The sequence below is a fragment of the Miscanthus floridulus genome, chromosome 13, assembly GCF_019320115.1.
Source record: "Miscanthus floridulus cultivar M001 chromosome 13, ASM1932011v1, whole genome shotgun sequence".
NCBI lineage: Eukaryota > Viridiplantae > Streptophyta > Magnoliopsida > Poales > Poaceae > Miscanthus > Miscanthus floridulus.
The window spans coordinates 73,132,387-73,149,399 of record NC_089592.1 but is presented as its reverse complement, the minus strand read 5'-3'; the positions used below and the strand labels follow the sequence as shown (position 1 = coordinate 73,149,399).

The 17,013-nt window shown below is 48.4% G+C and overlaps 2 pseudogenes; both read left to right on the top strand.

The window, feature by feature from the left end:
- The first annotated feature begins 9,038 nt into the window (after positions 1 to 9,038).
- LOC136500661 (dihydroxy-acid dehydratase, chloroplastic-like) lies at positions 9,039 to 15,062 on the top strand (annotated as a pseudogene).
- A 477-nt stretch (positions 15,063 to 15,539) lies between these two features.
- Positions 15,540 to 16,819, top strand: LOC136501771 (uncharacterized; annotated as a pseudogene).
- The last annotated feature ends 194 nt before the right edge of the window (positions 16,820 to 17,013 follow it).

The window sequence follows — 17,013 nt, the reverse complement described above, 5'->3', positions numbered from 1 at the left end:
ACATCCCGTATTCCATGTCTCACAGCTACACAAGTGTTTGAGAGTGCCCAATGAAGTGATCCCGACTGATACACTTGACATTCAGAACACTCTCGAGTATAAAGAGCATCCTATCAGAATTCTAGGTAGAGATACCAAAGAGATCCGAAGCAAAAATATTCCTATGTGCAAGATCCAATGGAGCAATCACACTGAGAGAGAACCAACATGGGAGAAAGAGTTTGACCTCTGGCTACAATATCCTTATCTCTTCAAAGGGTACATTACGCTTTAATCTCGGGGACAAGATTCTGTTAAGGGGGTAGGACTGTAACAACCCAAAAATCCACACACCAAAAATCCCAACTACAAAATTTTTTCTTCAAAACCCCCATGTGATGAGGAGTGACATTTGTAGGAGCTAACCCTAAGTGTTGCATTAGTCATAATCTAACTAAACCTACATGACTTGCACAAGTATCTCACCTCATCACCTTGAATTTATTTTACCACATAGCATACATCAAGTTGCATTATATTCAACATGGTGATTTGGATTTTATTTGGGTTTATGTGTTGATTAATAAAAGCTAACAAATATTTGTTTATAAATAAATGTACTAACATGGGATTAATATCCCAACATATACTATGACCAATGTTTATCACCATGGGACATTATACCAAATGAGAAATATGCCACTTTGATTTATATACATGAAAGAAGTGTAACATAATACAAAAAGAAATAGAAAAAGAAAAGGAAATAGGAGAGAGGGAAACTAAGCCAGCCCAACCCAACCGGCCCAACAAGCCACCAGACCGGCCCATGATCACGGCCCACGCAGGGACACGTCATGTGCACTGTTCCTTTCCCCACAGCGGATGACAAGTGGGACCGACTTGTCATCCCTTCCACCGATCCCCCCTTGGGCCCCTGTTTCGGCCGCCGGACGACACAGCGCGCGCGCAACGTGCACTCCCCCATCGACCGATTCCACCCCTTGGCCATTCGATGACCTCACGCATGCCAGCACAGCACTCATGGGACCCATGAGTCACATGAATTGCATGACCTAGCCACGCGCGCCAACAGCCACGACAGAGCACATGTCGCTGCCGCACCCCTGCTCCCCGCCCTGCCTTGGCCGTGAAGGCAAATTGGCGCCTACCACTAACCTCTAGAGCCCACCCAAGGATCGACAGCGACCGCTCAAGCGTCCTGCATCCGCCTAATCGCCCCGACGCCTTGATCACCGTCTGCCGCGCACAATGTTCACCAGCCGCCTATAAAACTACACCTCGGTGCCCTAGGGTTCCCATCAACCCTGCCGCCGCTGGTGGCACTCTAGAACACCACACCAAGAATGGTAGAAGGGTGGAGGAAACAAGAAGGAAGGAAGGAAGGGGAGGAACAGAGAAGGAGGAGCGGAACCGGACCTCGCCGGAGCCAGGAGCACCACCCCGATCAGCTACAGTAATGTAGCAACTTGGCACGGCATTGCATCGCCTCATCATGGCCTCACCTCGCCACCGCACCACCATCCTACCGCCACGAACCCTATGGTGAGCCACGTCATTCACCGCTTGCCACGCTAGCCGTACTCGCCATGAACGCCACCACGTTCCCGCACCTAGGGGACACAGAGGCGGAGCATTCCCGCTCCTGGACACGCTGCACAAGCACCGCATGCGCACAAGCCCAAGGCCTAGCCTCACCGACCCCTAGCAGCTCAGGAACACCGGCACGACCACCCTACACGCCATGGCCATAGACCACCATGGCTTCATTCTGTTCCGACCCCCAGAGGCCCGCATAAGCAGCAACCTCACCCTTTAGAGCTTTGCCTTGCCATAGGACGCCTCACGCACAAGAAGATGGAGGAATAGGAGCTCTGGACGCCTTAGTTAACCCCACCTCGCCAGCGCGGACGCGCTCTAGAGCGCCACCGTGCCGCAAGAGTCCCCGCCATCTCCAGCCACCCCATGACGTGAGGATCGATCGTAGAGCTTCGCCTTGACCCTGTACATGAAGCCGCCTCGAAGATGGGGCGAGAAACCCCGCCTTGCCCTAGTTTGTGCCATCGTAGCCATATCGGACCACCGTTGGAGCTCCGCCATGCAACTCGTCGCGGTGCGGACTTCGTTGCGCCCTTGACCGTTGTTGATTAAGTCCTTTGGCTCGCTCTAGACCCCAATTTGGGGAAGGAAACCTCCCTTGGCTCCTATTGATGCCGTAGCCCCTACACCACCGACCGCCATCGCTGCTAGGCCTCCACCGGCCGGCTTTGCTCGAGCCCTTAGCGCCCCCACAGACATCCTTGCCCTAGCCGCTGTATCACGTGGAAGCCGTTTGAGCCCCATCGAGCCCTTACCGAAGCCTCGGTGCACAGCGCCGCCGTGGTCGTGTCTACCACGCCGCCATTCCACGCACACCGGCCTCCTGGAGCGATGTGACCCCGCTGCGACCCTACTAACGCGCTCGCGATGGCCCTGCAATTCCGTAGTCACCCTCGCAGCCCAACCAAGCCACTGGAGCGCGCCACGTGCGAGCTCGCCGCCAGCGAGAGCGCTACCATAGGAGAAACAAAGGAGAAAGGGGTAAGGAGAAGAAGCAGCCGCGCTGTGTGCATGTTCCACCATGAGCCGTGAGAAACAGGGAGAAGATGGACTTGGTCCACGATGAACCACGCTGTGGTCCATAGACCCACTATGGATAGTCCACCATGGACCATCCTACTGTGCCGAGCCCATGGACAAAACCCAATGGGTATCCAGCAGCCGATGTGGCACAACCAGAGATTGACACGTGTTGGGCCAAGCCCAGCCCGAATCCAAGCCTATATCTAGGCCCAACCGGCCCAGTTTGGACCCGGCTAGGTCGACCGTTGACCGGTCAACGTTGATCATTGACCGGGCCCACAAGTCAGCGATACAGAGCCGCTGGACCCACTTGTCAGTGGGTGACGTCATGATGACATCATGCGGGTCCCACCTGTTAGTGACAAACACAGCCGAGGTGACGTCATGATGATGTCACGATGACGTCAGTAGCTCTGGACCCACCTATTAGTTCTAGAACCGAGACAATAATGTCATACTAATGTCAGCATGCCACGTGGACCAACAGGAGCGTGACACGTGTCAGCACGATATTAATTCAGCCTTTTCCTATTTTCAAAAATGATTGAAACTTCGGAAATTCATAACTAATTCATACAAACTCAGAAAAATACAAGACTAGGACCAAAATTTATCTAAAATCGAGCTCTACGCAGTGAACCCATGTTTGAGTGCATTTGGCTCTTTTGAATTTTCATTGCTTTTTGTGCTATTCTATAGACGTCGCTAACGCGACTATAATGCGATCGTTTGCAGACTCAGAGGAGAACCAGACGGACGAGGACCGAGAGTACCATGAGGAGTACGGAGATGACTACACTGAAGGTGCCACATCCCATCCAATCTCATAGCACCTATTACGCATGGCTAATATAGAGCTGCTATTGCTTTACTTTATTGTTATAATCATACTATGATAGGACTTGCATGATAGTATGCTTTCTTGATGGTCTTTACCTTGATGCAACCTTACTCCTGCTCACCCTGCTATTAGGCTAAGTCACATGCTTGCTGCTATATTTCACTGCTTATTATTTCTACTATGCTTATATATACCATATTGATGCGTGGTGGAAACTGGAGTTATCTGGACTATGGGGAGAGTGCTGCGTGTGTGACCTAGGTGTGTGGAGGGTAAAGGTTGTGTCGACCAAGTTGGAGTATACGACGAGCCTAGGGCAAGTCTTGCCGTGAGGTGCTACCTGGGCACCCCTGGAATGGATACCTGTGGTGGGTAAATGGTGATATGAGGTGGCCCTGGGTGTGAACCTATGATGGGAGGAGCCCGGGGTGGAGGTGCTGTGATGGCACGGTAAAACCTTGATGAAGACATTCTGGCTTGGTCATCTCTAAGGACTTACTAGTACTCTGACTCACTAGGAAGCCTTACGTACCACTCGCCCTATATGGTGTGGGATGGCCGGACTACTTGGTAGGATATTGCCACTACTGCTAGGTTGATAGCGGATAGTGCAAGGAGGTACGGGGCATGGAGGATTTCCCCCACACCCTTTCGAGACTTCATGGAGACCTTGTGGACTCAGCTCATGACTCATAGTTTCAGCCACCCCAGACTAGACATGGGGTGTACCAGGGTTGAATGGTAGAGTGGCATTATCCTAGGCTAGCAAGCAGTCGGAATCAGCCTAGTTGACGACGGTCAGCGAAGAAGGTAGATCTTGTGATTATGTAAAACCTCTACAGGGTGTATGATTGATCGATCGATACATATGCCGACTTGTCGGCTATGGACCTTTCCTGGGTTTTGCTTAAACTAGATAGTGAGATGAGTCCTCTTCTTCCCCCTGTGAGTGAGTGTCAGTCGTAGCCAGGGGCTATGGCCATGAGACAGTGCCAAGAGGGAGTTGGCCTGTCGACTGAGTGATGGTATGGTGATGATATGGAGATGGTGGTATATTGATCCCAGGATCGAAACCTGGCTCTAGACAGAAATGGGGTGGAATGGCTGTGGGAATGGTGTTAAAACTTGACCAACTATTATTATATACTTGATATGCTAAAACATAGGAAACCCTAGCCTTATAGGTTCCTTTTGATTATATCCAACTTGCATCCAATTTCTACAAAACAATGCTCATAGGGTGCGAGTGGCCAGTACAAATCATACTGATAAATTTTGGCACATAGGTTGTGCTGAGGAGTATAGCTCTGAGGAGTTTGACGGTTGAGGGGTTCGTTCCTATGCTCGAGTTTGGTGATCTTATCTTCAAGCTGTTCTGAATGAATACTACTTTTGAGTCCACCAATACGGCGATGTAATAATTTATGTAATTCTGCACTATTTGTACTCTGATATTATCATTGTATGGATGTGGTATTCGACTGGAATTTGGGTAATATGATCTACAACGGTCATAATACACTTCGACTCTATAGATTTCCCTTCGCAGAAATTAGGTCGTTTCAACCTCATTGGCCCATGGTCACAGAATAGCTTCCCCTGGCATAGGAGCCCTCCAACGTGCCACCTCCTTCGATGGGAGCAACCCCTTCTCGGCGAAGGTGGCCAACACCTCCTCATCTACGTTGGATGGCCTCCAGTTCAACATCACGCTCTGGATTCACTAAAGAATCTGTGAGTTCTCTTCTCCCTCGCCTTACCCTCTCTCTCCTAGAAACCACCACGACACACGAATGGGCTTGGCGAAAAGAAGAAGGAGGAGAGGCAAGCAGTTGGAGAAAGGCGAAGGAATGTGAAAGAAAACCCTCTCCCTTCCCCCTATTTAATGCGGATAGGCATACGGTGGGACACGTCCTAACAGATAGGACGTGCCCTACCTAACGAAATGTTGCCTGGTAAAATGGGACGTGGCCTAGGTAGGGCCCACCACTACCATAGCCCAGGCACTAGGAAACAAGGTGCAACCGCATGCAAACAACCATCTGCCTTCCTAGGCAGGGTTTGGAAGGGCCTACCAATAGGATCTCCATCAAGGAAAGACCAATGGGCTACCTAAGTCGATCGGATGGCTCATGCGACTACCGAGAGACAGGTAAGGAGCAGTGGGATGTCCCATACAGGCTATGACCGACTCCATCATGAATGATGGACACGGATCCCATTCAGGACATATCCGATAAAGAGCTCCTCAAATCCCATCACTCGAGTCATCAAGGTAACTTTACCAAACCTTCTTACTTTGTTTTATTTTCTAATGCATGATCATTCATTCATCCTTTCTCATGTACACATTCACACATTCATCCATACAATCATTCATTCATCCCATACATCTAAAGCATTGCATATGCAATTGATGCATCACAACGCTTCGTGTTGCAGTCACAAAGCGGTAGTCGCCTCATTCGACATGAGTGACGACCGACCGGGGTTTGAAGGACAGCTCGCGAAGGGCTCGAGGCCACCTCGCATTAAACAGAGCCATGGGAGAAAACACAGATGAGCCCCAGCGGCCCTCGTCCTGATCTGATCAGAAGCAGATAGGGTCATCTTGACCTTCTCGTTCGATCCTAACCTCGAGCCATGCCCATAGAATATCCATCAAGGGGAGGCCAGCGGGCCACCTGAGTCGGTCTCCGGAACGACTCATGCATCTGTCAAGAGGCAGGTTAAGGAGCAGTGGAATGCCACATGAGGGCTATGCCGACCCTATTACGAATGACAGACCTAGATTCCACTTGGACATACCCATTAGAGAGCTCACCGAGCGCATCACTCGAGCCGTCGAGACAAGTGATGTTAGCTCAGCCCCTCTGATTGATGAAACCGCGGATGGGGTAACGCACGAAACTAGACCAACCCCTCGGCCATGCCCCGCACTTGGGTCCATGCTCTATCGTGCCCGACCCCCCGACCGCGCCCGATGATAAGTCAAAAAATCCCCAGGCGATTCTACCCGAATCGCCCAGGGGTTCGGGGGCTACACTCACCGGGTGTGCTCACGTGCACCCGTTGGCAAGTCAAAAAATCCCCAGGCAATCTCTAGGACCACCAAGGCCACGCCCCTTGCTGGGCTCTGCCTAGTCTGACCCCCAAGGGTAGGCCTCGCCTCGGCTGACTCCCGAAGGTTGTCCCCGCTTCGTCCGATCCCTCGGACACGGTCCCTAATGGAAGCTCGCATCGCCACCAACCACTACGGTCTAGAAAGTACAACCCTAGATTAAACTTCTGGCATCGTACAGGGAGCGGTCGCGTCTCAGCATGACCCGTCTCTATGACATGACGTTCCAGGGGACTCACATCGACCCACAGTGATGGACACATGGTCACTATGCTGCCTACACCCTGTACGATCGCTGATTAGCATGCTGGTTCATCGGTCCGATGCCTATGTCCACGCTCTATCGAGCCTGACCCCTCGGCCGCGCCCGATGCATGGGTCTGTGCTCCATCGCGCCCGATGGTGACTCATGATCTTACACCCATCCGTTGCTCTCGTACAACGAGTATAAACAGCCCCTTCATGACTTCGCAGAAGTCCCAAAAGGGTTCAGGAGCTCCTATCGAGTTTATAAACCCAAGGTCCCCGTTGGCCCGCTTTCTAGCAAAAGTTTGGCCTAGCACACGGCATTATAACAAATGTGTGACTCCTGGGTTGGCCCAGATACCTAACAACAGGCCGGAAGAGCGATCCAGTCTCCGACCGGAAGGCCTGGCCAAGGAGGGGACAACACTCATTTCCGACTCCGACCCGCTTTTCCGACCAAGAATACACCGAACATCTACTTACAGCTCTTCTCTGACTGGCACGGTCGGAGCTGACTGGGAACGACTAACCGGGGACGCTCGCTCGGTGAGGACTCAAGAATTAGGCGAAGCAGATAAGACAAGACGCTCAAGTCAACCGCAATACCAAGGACCATACCCTGCACACCTGCAGGACAGTACAGCCAGACCATGCCAGAAGGGTGCTTTTGCAACCTTCTAGGCATGTCAGACCCCAAACAGTGTTGTGAGCGTCGGCATTTGTCTTACCGTGTTGCGGGCGCCGTCATTTGCCATACTAGGCGAACACGGTAAAGCCTACCACACACGTCTGACATAAACAATATTGTGGGCGTCGACAACTGTCTTATACCTGACAGCGTGGGCAACAAGACTTAGTAAAACACGAGCACACACTCTCTCTTATTTGTAAGGCCATCCCCTTCACCTATAAAAGAGGATGTGCTCTCTCCCAACAGAGGACGGTCATTCCGACTCTCTCTCTGCTAAGCTTTAGATATTTTTAGCACTCGAACAGCTCCACGGCTTTAGAACTCTAAAGCTACACAGAGCATACGTTCCAATACTTAGCGTACGTAGGAGCTCCTGTCACTCTTGGCCTTTCGGTCCAGATCCTGACCGAACCTTTAACACCCCCTTCTTATTCCCACTCGTTTGTAACCCCACAGCAAACTTCGAGTACCTGGGCTCAGGAATAAAGTCACCGATCGACTGGAACTGGACATAGGGCACGTTGCATAAACTAATATAAACCCTGTGTCATTGAGTGTTAGGCCACATCCGATCACAACGCATGATAAAACAATAAATATTTACTTGTTGGTCATTTTTTGGCCCAACAAGAACTCTACGATTTTATGATTAATTGATGGCTAAAATTTTAGAGTCAAAATAAGGATATGTTTGGTACAACTTTTTGTGCTACTCATAGGTGCCTTTTTTTTTCTTCAAAATACACTAGGAGCCTGATTCTCATAGGAGCTATGTTTTATAACTTCTCATACCATGGGTCCTCGATTGCTATAGCACATAGCCGGAGCTACAAAGAGCTTGCCCAAACGAGCCCTAAGCGTGTAAGCCAAGTGTTCAGTTGCCATCGGATTTAGTATCGAAACTTGGCAATATCTCATGTTTGGTTTATCAATCTTCGGCAAATAGTTTTCACAACTCTTGATAACCATTATGTTGTTTATTTCAGATTTTGCCGTATGAGCGAACGGGCATGCTGAACCAGTAAAGAAAGAGAGAGAAAAAGTCCAGGTTTTCTACGCAATTTTAGACAAAAAGGACCTCGGTTTTCTAAAGGTTGTTGGGTAATTATATGGGATCGAGGCAAAAACACGGGGGTGCCACCCTGTTCAGTTCTCAACTCGGGCTGTGCTGTCTCATCGCCTTCCTCCCCTCCTGCCGCCGCCAGCCCACCTCTCCACTTGTCCGTATCTATCCACTCACGAGTCACTCCTCGTCACCTAGGTCTTGTTTAGTTACCCCAAAATCTAAACTTTGGTACTATAAAAAAGAAGATTCCCCGTCACATCAAATTTACGGTACATGCATAGAGTACTAAATGTTGACGAAATTAAAAACTAATTGCACAGTTTTGTTGTACTTTGCGAGACAAACATTTTGAGCCTAATTAGTTAATGATTGAACAATTAGTACCAAATACAAACGAAATGCTACGTGCGCTACAGTGATCTAACTTCGGGCAACTAAACGCGGCCCTAGCTCACTCGGCTCACACTCCATCACCAATTCACCACCCAAAACCCTAAACCCCATTCCGTACCTCAACGCCGCCGCCGCTGCCACTGCGATGCAGTCCATGGCGCTCACCTCCCCTTCCCTCCCGGCGGCTGGCTCCGTTCCCCGCCGCCGCCTCCAGCGCGTCCGCGCCACCGCGGTCTCCGACGAGGCCAAGCTCAACAAGTACAGCGCGCGCATCACGGAGCCCAAGTCGCAGGGCGCCTCGCAGGCCGTGCTCTACGGGGTCGGCCTCACCGACGCCGACCTCCGCAAGCCGCAGGTCGGCGTCTCCTCGGTGTGGTACGAGGGGAACACCTGCAACATGCACCTGCTCCGCCTCGCCGAGGCCGTCCGCGACGGCGTCCGCGAGGCCGGCATGGTCGGCTTCCGGTTCAACACCGTCGGCGTCAGCGACGCCATCTCCATGGGCACCCGGGGCATGTGCTACAGCCTCCAGTCCCGCGACCTCATCGCCGACAGCATCGAGACCGTCATGGGCGCGCAGCACTACGACGCCAACATCTCCATACCTGGGTGCGACAAGAACGTGAGTTCCTTCCCGCTGTCTCTGGTGTTGCAGATATGATCGATTGGGTGGAAATGTGTTCATACACCAGTTATTAGTTCAGTGGGACTGTGGGAGTGGAGTCAAAGGTTGCTGCTCTGAATTGTTACATGATACTCAACACCACTAAATTCTTCATCCTGGTCTCGACTATTGTTTACTTCCTGCTGGAGATTGTGTTGGTTCGGAGTTGGTGGTGAAATTTTAGCTCAGTTCTAGAAAGGGGAATAAAAATTAGCAACATGGACTGGAGCTTTCTTCTATGCCCCATGGCCATCTCATTAGTCTTCTTCTGGATGCAACAAAATTGCATTATTTGCTGAGAAGCAACGAGCTTTCCTATGTCTCTGGCAAAAAAAAAAAGGGGTACCTAGCTTGTTGTTTGAGTGGGTGCTGAGGTGATTGGACATATGTGTTCAGTCCAAGCTTAGGAACTAGTAGGAGGGAGTTAACATTTCTAGTTTTTTACTACCCCATCCTAGAATAATCATGCACATTTAGATTTTAGTTGCAGCTGGATTTAGCGGTCCTTTGTTTGCAGATGCCAGGTACAATAATGGCAATGGGACGGCTTAATCGACCTAGTATCATGATATATGGCGGAACTATTAAGGTAATGCCCCCCTGGTCTCTTGCTGTATTAGTACTAATTCTGAAATGTGCTGTTCTTCAACAGAATGTTTGAATCCCTTGAATAATCATATGACATTTGCTTAAGTGTGATGGAACAAACTGCTTTCCTGGACATCGCATTACTGCAATGTACAATGAGAACTGAATAACTGATTGATACAGTGGATAATTTATGCTAGAAATTCAGGTTAAGGTTGGAAATTGCCAGCGTGTGTGTTTTGGAGTCCTTGACCAGTGATAAAATCTGTTAAATATGCATGGCTTTTCGGGCTGCTTCATTTTGACAATTTTCTGATGGAACTTTTTGGTGCAGCCTGGTCACTTTCAGGGCAACTTCCTATGATATAGTATCTGCTTTCCAGGTATGTATATCACCTTTGGTCTGTTCGGCAACTCTATATCTTTGATAGAATAGAAGTGCTTATATGGCAATGTGCATTGTACAGCTAAGGTTTGCTTGCATTTTGATGTTTTGTGCAGTGCTATGGAGAATATGTTAGTGGTTCAATCACTGATGAGCAAAGAAAGAACGTCCTCCGCAATTCATGTCCAGGGGCAGGTGCCTGTGGTGGTATGTACACAGCAAACACTATGGCATCTGCTATTGAAACATTGGGCATGAGCCTTCCATACAGGTGCAAATTATATCTTGATTTTTTTTTCTCATTTGTCACTAAACAATAAATATGGTTTTTATTTATATAAATATGCTTGGAGGATGTATTTTGACTTCTTTTTATCAAACTTGCTGTTTTTATGTACAAAAGTTCTTCGACACCTGCTGAAGACCCGCTAAAGCTAGAAGAATGCCGTCTTGCTGGGAAGTATCTTTTAGAGTTGCTAAAGATGGATTTGAAGCCTAAGGACATTATCACTGAGAAATCATTACGAAATGCAATGGTTATTGTTATGGCACTTGGTGGTTCGACTAATGCTGTTCTGCATTTGATTGCCATTGCTCGGTGAGTTATCATCTTCTTGCATGTGCTTTCTACTTAGGTTGACAAAAGCTCATTGGCTGTCTTCTTTCAGGTCTGTAGGTCTGCATTTGACTCTTGATGATTTCCAGAAGGTCAGTGACCAAGTTCCTTTCCTTGCAGACCTGAAGCCCAGTGGTAAATATGTCATGGAGGATCTGCATAAGGTAAATGTTTAATGGTATTAAGATTTACTTTGTTTTGAGCCAGGCTCAATCCAGCTTAAGTTTCCAGTTTACCTTTTCAATCCATTATCGCTCTGTTGTGTTATATTTAATTTAATGCACTTACACATTGTGATATTCTTCACATAATTTCTATGGAAAGTTAAAGCTTAAACCAATAAAGCCAGAATACCTATAAACTTAAATTAATCATGCAATGTGTTCGAGAATAATCCACATGTTACAGATTGGTGGGACACCTGCAGTCATTCATTATCTTCTGGAGCAAGGTCTTCTTGATGGTGATTGCATGACTGGTGGGTACAGTCAATAATTTCTATTCTGTCATTTAAGATCTCTATATTTTAGTTAATAACATGGTCTTTCTTTTTCCCATTCAAGTCACTGGGAAAACTCTAGCCGAGAATGCCAAAATCTTCCCTCCTCTAGTCTGAAGGGCAGGTAATACTCAATTGTGAGTTCTTTAGCCTTGTCAGCTAACACCTTGAATCGTGACATTATCTTTGTTTCTGACACACAGCAAATAATTCGACCACTTGACAATCCTATCAAACCAACTGGCCATATTCAAATACTTTATGGCAATCTTGCACCGGAAGGTTCTGTAGCAAAAATAACTGGCAAAGAGGGACTGTTCTTCTCAGGTGATTTGTTGCTCCTATCTCCAATCCTTGGAAGCCTCTGTACTATGTGTGGAATTTAACTGTTATTTGATAAAATGTCAGGCCCTGCATTAGTTTTTGAGGGTGAAGAATCCATGATTACAGCTATCTCAGAAAACCCAGTGAATTTCAAGGTAATATGTGCGATGCAAGTAATTTCTGCATGTGCTACTGTCGCTATTGCTTGCCATTTCTTCCCTCTTTTGGAGAGCACGATTGCCTTTCTTCTCTCTGCTAGTGGAATATATCGTCTCAGAGCAAGTTTTGCATTCATATGACAAATCATTTTATTGCCCTGATGGTTACAACAGGGAAAGGTAGTAGTGATCCGAGGAGAAGGACCAAAAGGCGGGCCAGGGATGCCCGAAATGTTGACTCCAACAAGCGCAATAATGGGTGCTGGTCTTGGAAAGGTACCACTTAGCTCATAGCTTAACATTTTTCAGCAATTATACTCACCCTGTTCGCTTGTCGGTTTCAGCCAGCCCAAACCAGCCAACCAACAGTGTTTTCCTCTCACAACAAACCAGCACCAGCCAGCCCAAACCAGCCCAGAAACCAACCAGCGAACATGCTATATATATTTTATTTGGTCTTAGATGTAGTGTACTAAAACAAGGTTTTTGACATCTCTCACCTCTTCACCTCTTTAGCACTGCACATTCATGAATGATGTTGAAGTAGTTGGTAATGTGACAACTAACTTATATGCATCATCTTCCTCATCTCAGATGATGCACAACTCTGATGTTCTTCTTCTCCAGAAATTGTAGAAATTTCAAAGCAACAAGAGCTCTTCTCGCCATTGTTTTTGAGGCGTCGCCTAGGTGTTGCCTAGGCGACAAGGCGTCGCCTAGGTGTTGCCTAGGCGACAAGGCGTGGCAGAGGATCTGGGTGTCGAGGGCGCCACGACCTAGACTCGTATGGCATCCGCTTAATCGAATTTGGCGTCACCTAGGCGTAGAAAGGTGTCGGACGGACGCCTACAGCCCCGCCATGGACGCCAGATGCTAATTAGCGAGGGAAGGGCGCGAAATCGACCGTGCGTCCGCGGGAAATTGACCGCGCTTCTGCGCCACGGGGGAAGGGTGCGAAAATGACCGCGGCCCGCGGAAAATCGACCGCGCGTCCGCCCCTGGCGCTGGGAACTGTGACCTAGATAGGCTGTTCGCGCGAGAAATCTACCTGCGCGAGGCATTTACCGCGAGTGCGGGCGAGGGGAGAGAGAGAAGGCAGCGGGCGGACCTTGAGCTCCGCTTTGCTGCTCCTCTGCTCGACAACTCGAGTCCACCGGCCAGCCGCCCCTTCCGAGGAGCCGCCCCTGCATCTCTGCTTGGTCGTCCGCACCTGCCGTGGAGCCGCTCCAGCATCTCCGCCGCTGCAGGCATCGGCCATCCGCATCTGCGCGTCCGCCGTGACTGTCTGCCTCCGTTGGCCGTCCGCCTGTCCACAGCTGCTCGTTCATCTCGTGTCTCCACCTCCGCCGGCCGTCTGCCGTCAGCCTAGTATGCCCCTGCCTTCTCTCTGTTCCTCTCTGTTCCGCCTGGTATGCCCCTGCCTCCTCTCTGTTCCCTCCGCCTGTTATGACCCTGCCTGGTGCCTGGTATCCCGTCTCAGCTCTGAGTATTGTAGTATTTAATGCCTCGTGCTCTGCTTTGCACATGCTGCGTGCGCCTTGCTCATGCTCTGCTTTTATATTACTGAGCCATCTTTGTTTAGTGTTACTCACATATACTAATGTCTGCTTGTGCTTGGACTGCCACATACACTGCTACAGCAACATGGATTTGATTAGTATACACTTGCTTTGATTAGTTTACAGTTGCTACAGCAACAGGTCTTTCTTTGATTAGTATACACTTGCTTTGATTAGTATGTTACTGATTAGTAGTGCTCCCTTAGCTGTGCAAATTTGCTCTTTTCCTAAGGAACATGGGCTCAAGAATTGGCAACAAACGAGGTATACAATATGTGTATGGCAACGCCTAGGCGTTATGAAGGGAGTCGGGCGCCACGCCTCGCCACGGCGCCTCAAAAACATTGCTTCTCGCATTCTTAAAAATACAAAGGATCAGATTTTCTTTGCCCATGTTCTTTATATTTGCATTATCTGGTGCTACCTAAGTTTTGTTTCCTAGTTGCATGTGTGCCTGGTAACTATCCTGCTTTCGTCAGATTACTTATTCTTCACTACAGTTGATGTGATAACCACTTAACCAGTGCCCAATCTCCATTACAGGAGTGCGCCCTGCTGACAGATGGTAGATTTTCTGGAGGGTCACATGGATTTGTTGTCGGCCACATATGCCCTGAAGCACAGGTACTGCTTTGCGGCACTCAAGCAGTGGCGACAATTTAATCTAAGCTGCATATTTTTGTACCAGTTTCTTTTCAGTAGCAGTTCAAGATTAAGTTTCTCACCGCGGTGCATGATAGTAAAAATAAACTGCAGAAGGTTTGTATTATTCACAAAGGAGCTATTTTTTCAGGAAGGTGGCCCAATTAGCCTTGTCCAGACTGGTGATGTAATCACCATTGATGTTAGTAAGAGGGTAATCGATGTTGACCTTACAGAACAACAGCTCGAAGAAAGATGGAGGAAATGGACCCCACCGCCATACAAGTCCACCCGTGGAGCTCTTTGGAAGGTACTATAGCTTCGAACATTGTCTGCCTTGTTGGCGTCAGAATAATCCTTGGCTCCGTGCTGAATGTCTCTCCTCCATATATTATTGCAGTACATCAAGCTTGTGGCTCCAGCGTCGAGAGGATGTGTCACTGATGAGTAGGATGTGTTACATTCTTTTAGGCTGTGCACATGATGTGTTGTCAATCAAAGGCTGTTGCCAGGAACAATTGCCCTGTTAGAGTGATTCATGGTAGTGCGGATTGCATGTGGCAGGTATAACAATAAAATGCTGGTTTCTAAGAGCTTAGCAATGCTGTAGAAACTGCTGAATAATCGAGTGTAATCGGTCTGTTTAAGCTTGTGAGCAATCACATCTTTTTCAGTCTGTCCCTGGTTTTGTTTGTACTCATTGTTTGTACTACCTTGTTCAAAGAGATGAGCATGTGGATTGTTCTTTGGTCCTCCACTGGCGACCACTTGAGCATCTGGTGTGCTTAAATCTCTGCTGAGACTAAAATATTCTTGTATAACTGGAGTAGAAGTGTAATAAAGGTGGTTTACCAGTGCTACAAGCCGGCATTGAACATGTTAAGTTGTACTTTAATCGGTTTGATAGTTTCTGCCACATGCGTTACTTGAGGAAAATGTTCTTCAGAGTTCTAAATCGTTCAAATATCAAACATACCAACAATCGAACAAAAAAAAATATTAAGGTGATAACAGGTTTTTTAGGGCCGGAATGTTCACAGTTGGACATATGGCCCGGCCCACGATTGGATTACTAGACCTGGTCCACCGGCCCACTCTATTTCTCCTCCAACCTCCGGCCAGAATCCACAGCGCCGCCGCGTTCGTCTGCCTCTGCCGGTCGGTCTGCTCGCCCAAGCCGCCGCTCCCTTGGTCTCTCCTCGCCTCGCAGTCCCAACCCACCGCGGCGCTGCCCTTCGTGATTCGCATGCTCGTCGCGCCGCGGCGTTAACTGGCCAGCTGGTAGCGATGGCAACCGAGCCGCCGGCGGCGGCGGAGAAGAAGAAGGCTCCACTCCCCAAGGTGGTCACGCTCAATAAGGCCCTCAAGCTGGTGAGCTCCTCGTCGCCGCCTACTCGGCTCCTCAGTTCCTTCTATTGTTCCTTCCTTCTGGAGCGTGGTTTCTTCCCCCAGTGGTGTTTGATGCAATGTTTTCTCCTGCTCTCTTCTACCAGCGTTAGGTTTTGTAGACGTTGCCGCTAATTTGTTAGACGCAATCTCCAATTGCTATGGAAAATGAAATTCAGCCTCTCCGGTTGTTAGGCACTGTCTCTTGCGCATTCCCTGATCTGCGCACGTTGTTTGGGCTTAGATGCGTCATGCTGTATCGAATTAGAGTTCAACCTGCAGCAACTGCTGTTGCGTTCAATTTACAGAAGCAGATATCTGACCCATGCCATAAATCATTCTCAGGCCCAAACATGGGTGGACAAAATGAGTGCATCAGAGCCGGATGAACTCAATGATAAGGATTTCGAGGGCCGGCAAGCAAGGTATATAATTCATTGATTTTTTTTTCCTTTTACCTGGATAACTGGTATGTGACCGAGAAAAATTTTTAGGCTCGGTCTTGGTGCTAAAGCCGCACCTGGTGTGAAGCGTGCGGCTCCCCACTGACCCAGTTGAGAGGAGGTTGCTTGGGAAGGTGAATGCCCAAAAGAGAAAGGCCTTGGAGGATGAAAGTAGAACCGCTAAGGAGGTGAATGAGGTTAGTGACGACGATGAGCCTGAAAGCAGGACCGGTGCCTTTAACAAGAAGAGGCCACTGCCTTCAGTTACTTCTACACCTTTAGGGAAGAAGGCAAAGTGACAAGCTGTATGCATAGACCTATCTGAGTGATCGGCTTGTTCTGGTTGTGTTTCTTATTGACTCCCAGACTGATGCTATTTTCATGGGCATGGTATAGCTTCTCATAGTCCTAGTGTGGTTCCTGAATTTAAAGGGATAGCTGTGCTTGATATTGTTAATGCTCATTGCCAATTCAGAAATTCACATACTCTCTGTTCAAAGATAAATACACTGTGGTATTTGATTATTTTTCCTTTGATTCCAATGTCATGTCCGCTCGCTTTTAGTGTTTCGTGTACTATGTTGGTTCAGATGTTGCATTGTTCTAATAAAATTTCATGTAATTGTTTCTCAAGAATGTCAATTTAAAGGTACAGAAGTACAATATAATTAAACCTTTGCTGTCATGACTGTTTTAAAGGAACAATTCTTTAAAAGTTTACGTGCATCATGTTATATCATAATGTCTCTACCTTTAGATGAAGTGTGGC